The sequence below is a fragment of the Saccopteryx leptura genome, chromosome 7, assembly GCF_036850995.1.
Source record: "Saccopteryx leptura isolate mSacLep1 chromosome 7, mSacLep1_pri_phased_curated, whole genome shotgun sequence".
Classification (NCBI taxonomy): domain Eukaryota; kingdom Metazoa; phylum Chordata; class Mammalia; order Chiroptera; family Emballonuridae; genus Saccopteryx; species Saccopteryx leptura.
The window spans coordinates 77,852,458-77,867,271 of NC_089509.1; positions in this window are offsets into that span (position 1 = coordinate 77,852,458).

A 14,814-nucleotide genomic window follows, 5' to 3' on the forward strand; every position below is an offset into this window, starting at 1 on the left:
AAGAAGGAAATCTTACCTTTTGCAACAACATGGGATGGACCTGGAAACTATTATGTTAAGTGAAATAAGCCAGGCAGAGAAAGAAAAATATCATATGACCTTACTCATTTGGGGAATCCAATGAACAGTGTGAACTGAGGAATGGAACAGAGGCAGAGGTGGGATCAAAGGGACCAGAGGGGAAGCAGACAGAGGAAAAGGGGATGAGAGGATGGAATCAGAGAAGGAAAAGAGATTGGTGAAATTATATACACATAACACAACGTTATAGAGAGCAGAAAAGCAAATCCTGCAGCGAAGCGGGGAGGGAGTTTTTGGGAGGGGGGCAAGGGGGAGTTGAAGGGAACACGGGGGAGGGGAGGATGCATTCGGAGGACACTAGAATCTATGTACAAACAATAAAATCAATAAAAAATATCTAAAAAAATGCCATTATTTCTTGCCACCCTTACATCATCACTGCAGAAATGAGCAACAGGGGCAATCACTTTGAAGTGACTGATTGCTTCACATATATCTTTGGCTACAATCCACTCAAAGACTACAGAAAACTAGCATGTTTTTTATTATAAAGTTTAAAATATTTTAATTTTTCAACCTGTGGTTTGAGTATTATCTTAGACAATGCTTTAGAATCTTCTTTTGTAGAACTTTTCTTCCAAAAAACTGCAGTATAATGCCAAGAATATTTATCCCCTATAATTCAAATTTGGGGTTATGCCAAAGCCTATTATACGATTTCATTTTGATACTTGATCTTGAATATCTAATGTAGACTAACATATTCCCCCCTCTTTTTTTTTTTTTCTAGCAAATGCCAAGCCTTCAAAACAGCCCTCCACCAGTGACTTGTTTTGACGGCTCTGCTCTCAGGCTTTCTCTGGTATCCCCAATGTAACTTTCCGAGGGCAGGCCACGCCTGTAGTGCTCATTGGCTTCTCCTGGTGTTAGTAAGCAGCGTGCTGACTCATTGGATAAGAAGTGCTAATGGATTTCCTGTATCCTTATAGCTATATTTACGGTAACAAAAACTTACTAAGTGGAAGTAGAGTAAGAAATGAATACATATTATAAGATGAGAGAACTTGAATGAAGTTCCCATTTAGTAAAATATGTGCTTAGCGCTTAAAAAAAGTGTACAGGTGTTTAGGAGAAATAGAAAAGTCTGTAGCGCGTTTTCTCTTTTCAGAATTCCCCAACAACAGCAAATTGTTTCGGATTTTCTTAAGGGTTTTTCCTTGCACTCTCCAATTACCTTTTGAGGACCTTTGCTAAAGGATGAAGCTGGCACTTCTTTCTGAAATAGCCTGGTAGCTCACGGAGAGAAAATGTCTGGCTTTCAGTTTCCATTTGGTAATAGCCCCATGCACATCAAGTCTGACAGGCCACTTATTGCTTTTGGCAGCAGAACAGGGACTGTGCACGGGGAAGGCTGATGTGGGAAACTGCAGGACGCAGGAGCGGGAGCAGCCGGGAGAGCTTGGGAAAGGGCAGATAGGAGCGCTCCTGCCCTGGATGCTCGCTAATGAGGACGGAAACTCAGAGTGCTATTGCTAACCCACAAGGAGCCCCACTGCATGCCCCCATTTGCTGAGGGAGCCAATGCCCTCCTCATGCATTCTTTAGGTCCTCAGCCTCACTGCTTGCCCAACAAATATCCTGTGAAGACAAAGGGCAAACCTTGAGAATCATCGAGAATAACCTGGCACGTAGAGAAAAGCAGTCATATTACAAAGCAATAACTTAGCCAAGAGTCTGAGGTCTTCAGTTTTATTTCTGAATGAAAAATTTAATGTAGAAACATATTTGGCATCTTTACTTTAATCAGTCCTTGGTAGATGGGTACAATTGCATTCCTTTATGCCACAGAGATGTTATAAGAATTAATGCGTTTAAAGCGTGGACTGAAAATCAAGATTATTTCAACTTGAACCAAATGAAAGGCTTATAAAATAACAAGCACTTATATGTGGATAGGTTAGACACTAAGAAATTTCTTTTTTTCCCCTGCTAAAATTTAAAAACCCTAAGCCATAGAATATGTTCAACTTTACTATGTATTCTAGTTATTAATTGCTAAAACAATGCTCATATAAATGCCGTAAGACTTAGCAATTCTCTGCAGAATCTGATTCATTGGTGAAAAGTACTCTTTGGCTATTTTAAGCACTTAGGTACGTGTTCTCCAAGTGAGTCTACTGTCATAGCAACTGCTTTACCACAAAAAAGCGAAGAAGGGCCTCAAGTTAGGAGTGATTTTTCTTCCTTTCCTTGCATTTGGAAATCTTTCCTTAGCTCTTAGAATTCAGTTTCATCATTCAGACACTTATCATGGAAAATTTCACTTAATGAATAATAATTCTGTGGCAATTTTTAATTTTCTCAAGTGCCAGCTTTAATGGATATTCAAATACTATGGTTTCACACCGAAGGTTAAGAAAGCATGCCAAAATGCCAGACAGGCACATGGCAAATGAATGGGAAAATGAACTGTATGGGTTTGTGTAAATATACCTGGAACATTCAGATTTTAAAAATCCAGGTCAGAAATTTAAGGCCCATACGCATCTCCTTAATTTTCATTACGTTATGGTGAATGTGATCAGATATGGAATTATAAACTGCTTTACATGCTGCAAAAAAGTTAATCAAATAACCACCCAGCCAATGTCTTGATAAAGCGGTCTCCCCTGCTTAGACACTATCTAAGGTGGAGCTGGGGTAATTAATCCTTTGGGGGAAAATGTCATAGTGGCTCACAATCAATGAACAATGAAACAATTGGCAAGTGGGGGAGGGCACTGTGTAATGACTTCTGAACGGAAATAAAAGGGTTCCACTGTAACACCTAAATTTTCTAGTCAAAAAGTGTTTGTATAACATGACCATAGACATTCATCAAATCAAAGTTATTAGGCTGGGAAAACATTGAACACTTTAACTCTTTAAAGAAAAGCAGTGATGAATAAAGAAAGAAATTATGCTTATGAAATTACTTATCTGAAACTGTTGAAGTCCAGAAGCATTGTGCAATTTAGAACTTTTTGGATCTTGGGTAGATAATCAGGGAAATATACATACCCTCTCTATATAAAACCCTGAGTGAGGTCTGAGCAACACCCTATAATAAAACAAATTGATAGTTCAGCAGTGAAATGGGTGAACATTTGCACTGTGATCAGTGAAGATTAAATAGCCTCAAGTCAGTTCAGGGCAGGTTTTGTTGCCAGTTGAGTCTGGTCAGGCTTTGATGCCAAATGAGTTATGAAAAGTCTTTCATTTATTAAACGTCTTAAATCTCTCTGAAATTCAAAATTGGTGGATAAGAGATTGTGAACCTGCATTGCTTTATGCAATGACCAACACACTTCTCTCTGTACATACTGAGTAAGGCTGAAAGTATGGACTGTTCAGAAAGGAGGTGGTTTAAGGAGTTGTGGAACTACAAGTTAGCGAAGGAAAATAGTACTATCTGGGAACATCTGCCTTCCAGCAGAATTTTTTATTTTTTTTTTTTTTTTTTTACAGAGACAGAGAGAGAGTCAGAGAGAGGGATAGATAGGGACAGACAGACAGGAACGAAGAGAGATGAGAAGCATCAATTATCAGTTTTTCGTTGCGACACCTTAGTTGTTCATTGATTGCTTCCTCATATGTGCCTTAACCGTGGGCCTTCAGCAGATCGAGTAACCCCTTGCTCAAGCCAGGGACTTTGGGTCCAAGCTGGTGAGCTTTTTGCTCAAACCAGATGAGCTCGTGCTCAAGCTGGCGACCTCGGGGTCTTGAACCTGGGTCCTCTGCATCCCAGTTCGACGCTCTATCCACTATGCCACCACCTGGTCAGGCCTTCCAGCAGAATATTCATTATGTTTCTAACAAAAACAGGAAACTGAGTGGATAGAAGAAATGATCTGAGAAGTGTGATGATCATTCTCGAGTTATACTGGCACAGAGATGAGCAGTAAGCGTATATCTTCACACAATACTGAATTAAAAAGGTGAAATAGGGAATGATAGGATGTCTAACAATAATAGGTATGATTATGTAATAGACGCATTTGTGGAGAGGCAAAAAGTAAAGGATTTGGCGTCAATTAACAAAGTTTCTGAGTTCAGCCTGACCAATGGTGACACAGTGGATCGATTGTAGACCAGGGATGCTAAGGACCTGGGTTCAAAACCCCAACATTGCCCTGGCTGGTTGGCTCAGCGGTAGAGCGTCGGCCTGGCATGCGGGGGACCCGGGTTTGATTTCTGACCAGGGCACATAGGGGAAGCGCCCATTTGCTTCTCCACCCCCACCCCCTCCTTCCTCTCTGTCTCTCTCTTCCCCTCCCGCAGCCAAGGCTCCATTGGAGCAAGGATGGCCCGAGTGCTGGGGATGGCTCCTTGGCCTCTGCCCAAGGCGCTAGAGTGGCTCTGGTCTCAACAGAGCGACACCCCGGATGGGCAGAGCATCGCCCCCTGGTGGGCAGAGCGTCGTCCCTGGTGGGCGTGCTGGGTGGATCCCGGTCGGGCGCATGCGGGAGTCTGTCTGACTGTCTCTCCCCGTTTCCAGCTTCAGAAAAAAATAAAAAAAAAAACCCCAAAACCAAAAAAAAACACAAAACCCCAACATTGCTGGCTTGAGCACAGGCTCACCAGCTTGAATACAGGGTCCCTGGCTTGCGCGTGGGATCATAGACATGCTCCCATGGTTGCTAGCTTGAGCCCAAGGTTGCTGGCTTGTGCAAGAGATCACAAACTTGGCTGGAGCCCCTTCGGTCAAGGCACATATGAAAAGCAATCAATGAACAACTAAAGTACCACAATGACCAGTTGATGCTTCTCATTTCTCTCTCTTTCCTTGTTAAAAAAAAAAAAAGTTCCTGAGTTCAAATTGTGACTTCATTATTGGCTGAATTTATCTAAATCTCAGTTTCCTTATCTGTGGAATAAGGAGAGTAATTCAAAAGGTTCTTAGGAGGCACCAATAAAATAAAGCCATAAGACACTTGGTATAATATTTAAAAATAAATTAAAAAGTTAACAATTGTTACTAATGGTAATGGTAAAGACACAAATATCTCATTTATCTAGAGTGCTTACTTAATATCAATGGTGTCGTAAGGATTACAGGAAAGTACAATTTTCTCAACCTGCAATGTACCTCTGATAAGGCCATGTTTTTGAGGTAAACACATTTGAGAAATGTGTTTCTTGAGTAGAAATTTGCTTCAGTTATACCTTTATATAAGCAAGAGCCTTTTTTGTTAAGTTAACTTATTTCATTACTCTGGCCAACTGCCCTGAACTTTCCACTTTGTTTTGTGTGATAGTGGATTTTAAATCAACCAATTTAAAAGGTCCTAGAATTCTGTTACAACTGGATACAAAAACTTTTATTTGAATTAATCATATGTCTTAGTTGTCATATCTCATAACTCATAATCTTCTATGTATTGAATTTTGGGCTGTCTCTTTACCCTTTACCATAAAGCTACATACCTGAAAGATAGCCAGCCTTTTCCTTCCCTTCCCCTTAAATTTTGAAAATATTTTTATGGATTGATATTAGAGAGAGACAAAGAAACAGAGAGAGAGAGAGAGAGAGATAGAGAGAGACATCAATTTGTTGTTCCACTTATTTATGCATTCCTTGGTTGATTCTTGTATGTGTCTTGACTGGGGATAGAACCTGCAACCTTGGCCTATTGGGAGGATGCTCTAACCAACTGAGCTATCCAGCCAGGGCCTCCCTCTCCTTTATTTATTTATTTTTTGGTTGTAAGTTTTTTTTTTTTTCTGAAGTTGGAAACGGGGAGGCAGTCAGACAGACTCCCGCATGCGCCCGACCGGGATCCACCCGGCATGCCCACCAGGGGGCGATGCTCTGCCCATCTGGGGCATTGCTCTGTTGCAACCAGAGCCATTCTAGCACCTGAGGCAGAGGCCATGGAGCCATCCTCAGTGCCCGGGCCAACTTTGCTCCAATGGAGCCTTGGCTGCGGGAGGGGAAGAGAGAGACAGAAAGGAAGGAGAGGGGGAGGGGTGGAGAAGCAGATGGACACTTCTCCTGTGTGCCCTGGTTGGGAATTGAACCCGGGACTCCTGCACGCCAGGCCGACACTCTACCTCTGAGCCATCCAGCTTAGGGCCTCCCCTTTATTTTTATTGCAAAACTAATTTACATGCTTTGCTGATATTTTTTTAATCCAAAGCCAAATAATATACTTGTGTGTGTGTGTGTGTAATAGACACATTTTAGGAAGAAAATCTATTGTGAAATTTCATAATTTCATCACCTCAATCCCACTTTCCAGAGGTAATTGATGTTAACCATTAGGCGTGTGTTCTTCCAAACAACTCTCTATGGATATGCAGATATTCATATTCTGTAAGGTAATGAAGGAATTGTTAATTGAGCAAAAATAAAGCCATTGCATACATACTGTTCTGAAGCTTGCTTTCTTCCCTCTCTAACCATGTACCATGGACATCTCATATATTGTTTTGTATTGTTATATTGTTTAGGCATAATTGTGCATAGTCATTGACTTACTTCTTCATTCACTGAAGTAATATTTACTGATCATCAAAATGAGAAAACTATGTATTAGTTGCTATGGAGAAGGCAAGGTCGTAAGAGGCAGGGTTTTCCCCTCTGTGTTCTTATAATCTGGAAAGAGAAATAAGACAGGGACACAAATAACATCAATATTAAGTAGTTAATTACAGAATATATAAACTTAGATTTTAGTACCAGTGTGGGTCAGAAGAAAGTAAATTAACTTTTAGAAAGGCTGATGAGAAAGGTTTTAAAGGAGATTTTAAATTTATATTGGGTCTGGAAAGATTGATTGGATTTCCACTGATGTAAAAAAAAAAAAGGAAAAAAAAAAACAACCTTGAGCCAAATCTCTGAGAGAAGAAAAAATGGGACATGTTTAAAGGAGGGCCATAATCTAAATACACTGACTGTCAAACACTTTTTCTTTTTTTGAGAGAGAGAGAGAAAGGGAGAGAGAGAGAGAGAGAGAGAGAGAGACAGAGAGAGAGAGAGAGAGAGAGAGAGAGAGAAGGAGAGAAGCATCAACTCATTGCTCTACTTGGTTGTCCGCCCATTGATTGTTTATCATATTTCCCTGACTAGGGCTCAAACCAGCAACCTTAAGGTTGAACTGATGACCCCAGGATGAACTGGCAACCTTAATGCTCTATCCACTGTGCCACTGGCCAGTGCTCAAAAAAGTTTTTTAATTTTTATTTTGAGAGTACATTTAGTAAAGCTGGGGGCAGTGAAACAAGGAAGGGCTTAGGACAGAAGAGGCAACGAGAGCCTACACGGGCTGCCTTGGCTCGCTGGGAAATAATGGCCCAGTGAAAGGGGTGAGCCGAGGCTGGGCTGCTTCAGCTCACAGGAATGTCGGAGAAAAGGAGGCCGTGGGGGCAGGTTCACGGGGTTAGCCAGGGATGAGCTGCCACTGCCCATTGCTTCCCTGGTCACCAGCCTCGTGGGGTCCCTTGGAGTTTAGGGGATCCATGCCTGTGAGGGAAGAACAGGAGTGAGAGTGCACCAGTCACAATCTTCTTGATTTCACAGATATTAAAGAGCAGGGGGAAATGTATAAATTAAAGCACGAAAACATGTTTATAGTATTGGGTCAAGGTGACTGGAACGGCAGAATTCCAGAAGACAGAACCGACAGAAATGTCTAAAAAAGTAAGTGGAAGCTAGATCATGAAGAGTCTTAAAAGCCAGCAGAAATCTGAAATTTGCCTATTTTGATTTTTGTGTATAATTTTCTTTCAGATCTTTCTTTTCTTCTTATCACAAGCTATTAGAATTTGGGAACAGATAAACATTAAAGTTGGCACCTGGAATCCTTATTTAAATGATGCCTCTGAAGCCATTGGTACATTTTGGCAGGCGCTCCCATTGTTCCGATTATACTTGTTTTTTCCATAAAGAGATAACCATTCGTATTAATTTATTCACGTGCCCAGTACTGTGCTCAGCACCAGATGTCAGCGGTGAACGACACAGTCTCAGCCCCCCGTGCGACGTCCTGGGTGATGGAGGTGCCAGTGCCTTCTCTCCACTTCCCAGACATCATCAGTGTCAAATTTTGCTGGCTTAGCAACCATTTAAAATATCCATTGCCTCACTGTTACCTTCTCCTGCCTTGGACTTGTTTCATATCTGTGGTTATGATTTCCTGCTTGCCTTGCCAAACTCTGATTTCTTGAAATCTCCATGCCCTTTCTTAACACCTGGGTGACTTTTTCCCCACTGAGCTTTAAAGAAGAACTATTTGCACATACATTTTTATTTTTTTACAGTATCTCCATAATTATTTTGTGAAAAAATCATTAGTTTTTGGATTACCTTGATGTTGATGGTGACTACAATGAAGAGGACGAGGCATGGGTAAGCTTAGAAATGTGCCAAGTGTCCCCTACAGAAAACGTTTAAAACAGTAAACACAGATGGAGAAAACCGGTATTTGAGCCCTAGAATTAGGCATGAAGCTCATTTTACACATTTAGGGATTTTCACTTTCTTGAGAAATTGACTGTTACAAAATTTCACTCCTTTCCCTTCTTCTGGAATCCACTTTGTCTGATGTTAACGTAGTTTTTCAAGATGGTCCCAGTGATACCTCCTCCTGGTATACACAGCCTTGTTTTCCAAGATGGTCCCAGGGATACCTCCTCCTGGTGTACACAGCCTTGTTTTCCAAGATGGTCCCAGGGATACCTCCCCCTGGTATACACAGCCTTGTTTTCCAAGATGGTCCCAGGGATACCGCCCCCTGGTATACACAGCCTTGTTTTCCAAGATGGTCCCAGGGATACCTCCTCCTGGTATACACAGCCTTGTTTTCCAAGATGGTCCCAGGGATACCTCCTCCTGGTATACACAGCCTTGTTTTCCAAGATGGTCCCAGGGATACCGCCCCCTGGTATACACAGCCTTGTTTTCCAAGATGGTCCCAGGGATACCTCCTCCTGGTATACACAGCCTTGTTTTCCAAGATGGTCCCAGGGATACCTCCTCCTGGTATACACAGCCTTGTTTTCCAAGATGGTCCCAGGGATACCTCCTCCTGGTATACACAGCCTTGATTTCCAAGATGGTCCCAGTGATACCTCCTCCTCGTATACACAGCCTTGCATAGTCCTTTCTCACATTGTACCAAAATTGGACTGTGTAACTAATAAAATATGGTAAAAATGGAGTTATTTCGCTTCTTCTTCTTTTTTTTTTTCTTTTTTCTTTCTTTCTTTTTTTTTTTTAGTGACAGAGAGAGAGTCAGAGAGAGGGATAGACAGGGACAGACACAGGAACAGAGAGAGATGAGAAGCATCAATCATCAGTTTTTTGTTTTGCGACACCTTAGTTGTTCACTGATTGCTTTCTCATATGTGCCTTGACCGCGGGCCTTCAGCAGACAGAGTGACCCCTTGCTCAAGCCAGTGACCTTGGGTCCAAGCTGGTGAGCTTTGCTCAAACCAGGTGAGCCCACGCTCAAGCTGGCGACCTCAGGGTCTCGAACCTGGGTCCTCGGTATCCCAGTCCAACGCTCTATCCATGGTGCCACTGCCTGGTCAGGCATATTTCACTTCTGAGATTAAGTTATAAAAGACTGTGACTTCTCTCCTAGGCTCCCTCTCTTTGTCTGTCTTTCCTAGATCACTTCCTCTGGGGGAAGTCATGTTGTGAGTAGCCCTATGAAGATCCAAGTGGCATGGAACTGAAGGCCTCTACCAACCATCAGATAAGTAGGCTTGGACACAGATCCCTGAGACCCAGCCAGGCCTGGCTCCTAGATTGTGTGACACCCTTAGTAAGAACACCCAGCTAAGCCACCCCAGGTTCCTGACACACAGAAAACATGAGATAATAAATGTTTGTTGTTGTAAACTGCTACTTTTAGGGTAATTTGTTATACAGCAATGGATAACATCTAGCTTTCTTTTGACTGGTATTTTCATGGTCTTTTGAGGGTCCCAAGACCAGCTCAAGTTCAGTGATTGGCCAGAAGGACGCACAGACCTCAAGAGTAGGTTATATTTGCAGCTGAAGCTTAGTACAGTGAAAGATACAAGAGTGAAGCAGCCGGACAGATATTTGCATTGGGCAGAGTGGGGGAGGTTAGAGAGTAATCAAAGAAATGAGTGAAATTACGGCGTGATATGTGCCATAAAGAAGGCTTGTGTGATGACGCTATATACAGGAGGACTCTACTGGTCAGGAAAGATAAGGAGGATGTTCTTGAGGAGGTATAAATTGAGATTTGAAAACAAAGTAGAAGATAATCAGACAAGATGGCGTGAGAACTTCTAGGAAGAGGGAGCAACCTGAGTGAGGTTATTGGGGGCACGAAAGAGCAATTGGTATTAAATCTAAATGTAGAACTTGCAAATAACCCTCTTAAATACTCACTCAATGAATACACCCAATCTCAGAAATACCACTGTATTATCAAAAACACATTTCTGGCATTTGGGGGGTACTTGCAAGGAGGCAGATTTTATTTCAATGTAAAGAAGTACTTTGGATTGTCCTTTGGAGTTACTGTCCCCAGTTCACGTTTTACAGTACCTGAAACATATATTTTGGGGGTTCTCTTCAAGACAATAAATACACATGATGGATACAAAGTTAAGTTCAGAACTTAGAAGAGGAGCCTGCAAGGGAGAAGCTCTGATACTGATGTTTCATTAGTTTCAGGATAAATAAACCTACCTCCTGTTTTCAGGTATTCAGACAAACGGTGATGACCATTTATTGGTAATGTTATCAAGGGAATTCAGATGTTGTGTAGAAATCTGGACCTGAGAGACCTCTAATTTTCTTCCAAATAAAGATTTTGTGTTTACTTAAGTTTGAGAACTGCATAGCTCAAGGTTTGACTCTGTATTCTTCACCCCCAAGCTGGTTTGAAGGATCTGAGAGCCAAATAATGGCGTGGGACTGAATGTGTGGGAATGGGTGTGTCTTTCAGGTTCTGAATAAAATGAATCAGAAAGCAGAATGTCTAGCTTTGTTCCCTAGCCAATTGTTTTGTTCCAGCACTCAACTCTCAAGCCAGAGAATATGAACTGAACAGTTTTCTGGATCAGAACCTGGGTTTGATTTCCATGCAAACCAATGCATGCATGTACATGAAGAACCGTCAGGGACGGTCCAGAGACAGCACCTCCACCCTCCACCCCCACCCTCCACCTGCTTCCACGGTCAGAGGAGGCTCGGGGAGAGGGGATGGAGGTTTCCGCGCGTGTCTGTCATCCCTGCTGCATTGTCAGGAGGGAAGAAGGGCACGTTACAGTAATTGCCACCCCCTCAAACGAACAGCAAAAACAACCCTCAGAGATAGTTGTGCTCTGAATCATTATTACAAAACACAACTAATACAAACGACAACAAAATAATAACAGCAGCACTGTGGCCGAGTGCTTTTGCATTCAGGAATAGTTTCCTGGGCAGATAGATCATAAAGCTCTTAGCAGACTTTAATTAGAGCTCAGAAGTAGGTGAATTATGTGGCTAAAGTGCCTGCCATTCTGGTCACTAGAGATGTAAAATCAGGTGAGGTTAAGTGGTCAATTTATGGACACCTGGTCATGTTCATCAGTGACTGTGTTTCCAGTCTGTCAGGTTTTTTGGAATTTGACCTTTCTGTAGTTCTGCCAGGCCTGGCTTCCCTTGTTTGCAGGTGCTGAGGGTTAGAACTAATGTGTTATGTCAGCCGGTTGCTCCAACATGTTAATGTCAGCCATGCCAGGTCTGGACCTGTTCATTTTTTTTGGAGTAAGTCTACAAGGCATATCTCTGAGCCCAGGGATAACTGTCCTGAGCCAGATAGGTTCTATCTGGGCACCTGCCAGGCACGATGCAAACAAGGCCAGTCCTTTTCGATGAGAGAGAACTGACTGCATATGGCTCTAGGTTGGTTTAAGTTTTTTCTGCTTTAATATCTAAGAACATATTTTTAAAAACATATTTTTGCTATTTATTCTTCGATATTGCTACCACTTCTAAGAAGACAGAAAAATTTTAGCACTAGGAAGAAAATAAAAGACAAAGTCCCCTGGAAATATGTAAAGACTTGGAACTTCATGTACTGGGCACCCTCTACCCTGCTCAGACTTCGGGTGTGTCTTTATTTTGTGCCCTGTGAGGACAGAGCTCTACCTTAGAGAGTGGCTCTCAGACCAGTGGTGGGTGAATGGGCCTGCTCACTCAGGATTCAATCTTGGCTGATTAGGAACTTCCCAAATATCCACAGTTTCTAGTAACATTATCCAGACCCCCATATGTTGACACAAATCTGCTTCAAATCTATGTACTTTTTTTTTTTTTTTGTATCAACAAATGGAAGAATTGAGAATATTGTCTTTTACTTATTAGGCAAAAAGTAATTATCTCTTATTTATCTTAAAACAATACTTTTTAAACTTAAATGGCTTTCAATAAGTCTGACACTGGGGTTTTCGAGAACCAGCCTTTCTTATAAACAAACTTCATGTGTATAATTTCTAAAACCGTGATTCTATTCTTTCTCACTCCCTTTCTCCTGGTTCTATCTATATTTCTAATTCCCTTCTTTCTCTTTTAATTTTTGTGTTTTTCTAGGTCTTTTTCTTCAATATCTTTCTTAACTTATTGAAATCAGAATTTCACTCACTTGGCTGACCTGTGGTGGCTCGGTAGATCAAGTATTGACCAAGAACGCTGAGGTCACTGGTTCAAAACCCCTGGCTTGCCTGGTCAAGGCACATATGCACATATGAGAAGCAAGTACAAGTTGATGCTTCCCATCCCTCCCACCCACTGCTGCCTTTCTCTCTCCTATCTCTAATAATTTAATACATAAATTCTTAAAAACAAACAAGCAAACAAAAAAGAATTTCACACACATGTTCATATTTCACTGTGATTTTTTTCTGAGGATACCCTAGTGATTTACTTTTATGCTTTAAAAAATATTTTGTGTATAAAACTATCCATGTTATAACGTTTTTGGTCTTAGTAGTTAACTGAACTGATGTATTTATTTTCTTAAAAAAAATTTTTTTTTTTTCTGAAGCTAGAAACGGGGAGAGACAGTCAGACAGACTCCCGCATGCGCCCGACTGGGATCCACCCGGCACGCCCACCAGGGGGCGTCGCTCTGTCCCGACCAGAGCCACTCTAGCGCCTGGGGTAGAGGCCAAGGAGCAATCCACAGCGCCCGGGCCATCTCTGCTCCAATGGAGCCTGGGCTGCGGGAGGCTGCAGGAGGGGAAGAGAGAGACAGAGAGGAAGGAGAGGGGGAGGGGCGGAGAAGCAGATGGGCGCCTCTCCTGTGTGCCCTGGCCGGGAATCGAACCCGGGACTTCTGCACGCCAGGCCGACGCTCTACCACTGAGCCAACCGGCCAGGGCCTATTTTCTTAAATTTTTATTTATTGATTATATATATAGAGAAAGGGAGAGACAGAAATATTAATCTGTTCTTGTATGTGCCCTGACCAGGGATGAAACCTGCAACCTCTGAACCTCTGCTATCCATCTGGGGCTGGACTAATGTATGTATTAGTATGTATACATGTATAATGTATGTATTTCCTTTATTTAGGAAAGAATAGACAATGATTCTTGGTACTTTTTTCTTAAAGTTTAACTAATAGCTCAGAATCCATCTTCTTGTAGGTAAAACATTTTTCTCTTATTTACTATTCTTGCATACTTGAAAGATTATTTCTCTTTCTGTCTCCAGTGTCCATCATCACTGTCTTGCTCCTAAATGAATTGAAACCACACTACCGGAAAATCTCAGTATTAGCCATAATTTACCAACAGCTTAAGTCAGAGTTGTCCTGAGACAAGGACTTGGTGAGCAGAGCCTTTAGGATGGATGTTTTTACTGGTCTCTGTTCAGATGTAATAACAGGACAATACACAACAGGAACAAAAGCTGCTTGGCTGATGTTGGGCAAATGAGTTTGTAAAATTTGTATTTTTTGAGTTGGCTCACTTTTATTGTTAAAAAATGGCACTGGGCAGCTTGCCCTCAGAGCATGGCAGTTGATTGCAAATTTCGGATTGCATTCCTGCTTGAGAGGGGCTATTGTTTTGCTAATGCTTGCAGGAGGAGGGGTCTGTGTGGGCCCTCGTAGTTTTGCAGAGAGAGAGAAGGTGTGCAGATGGGGAACCAGAGCTGAGGGGCTTTGTGAGCTCCGCTGAGACTGGTGGGGCCTTTGCTTCTAGGAGGAACCGGAGAAGATTCTCCTGGTTGTTGAACCGGAAAATGCGTCAGGGCTTTGAGAGCCCTGAATGAAAGGGAAGTGTTTTTCCTGCCTGTTTGCTTGTCTGTCGGTGCGAGACTTTAATAAAGGAATGGCCCACCACTTTTTGGCTCCACTGTTTCTTTACTGTTTGTCTGAATCCAGTGTGAATCCGCATGGCCATGACAGTCGCGGCCACTGGCCCTACAGCTAGTATCTTAGTTTACTAAGGCTGTCACATAAGTACCACCAACTGGGCGGCTTAAACAACAGAAAATTTATTTTCTAATGATTCTGGAGCTAAAAGTGCAAGATTAAGGTGTCATCAGGGCTGGTTTCTTCTGAGACTTCTTTCCTTAGCTTGTAGGTCCTCCTCTCTTTGGGTCTTCACCAGGTCTCCCCTCTGTGTCCCTGTGACCCACTCTCTTCTTATAAAGCCATCAATCCTATTAGATTAGTCCCATTCTAATGATTCATTTTAATTCAATTATCTCTTTGTCCAAATACAATCACATCTGAGGTAGTGGGGGTTATGATTTCAATATGTAAACCTGGGGGA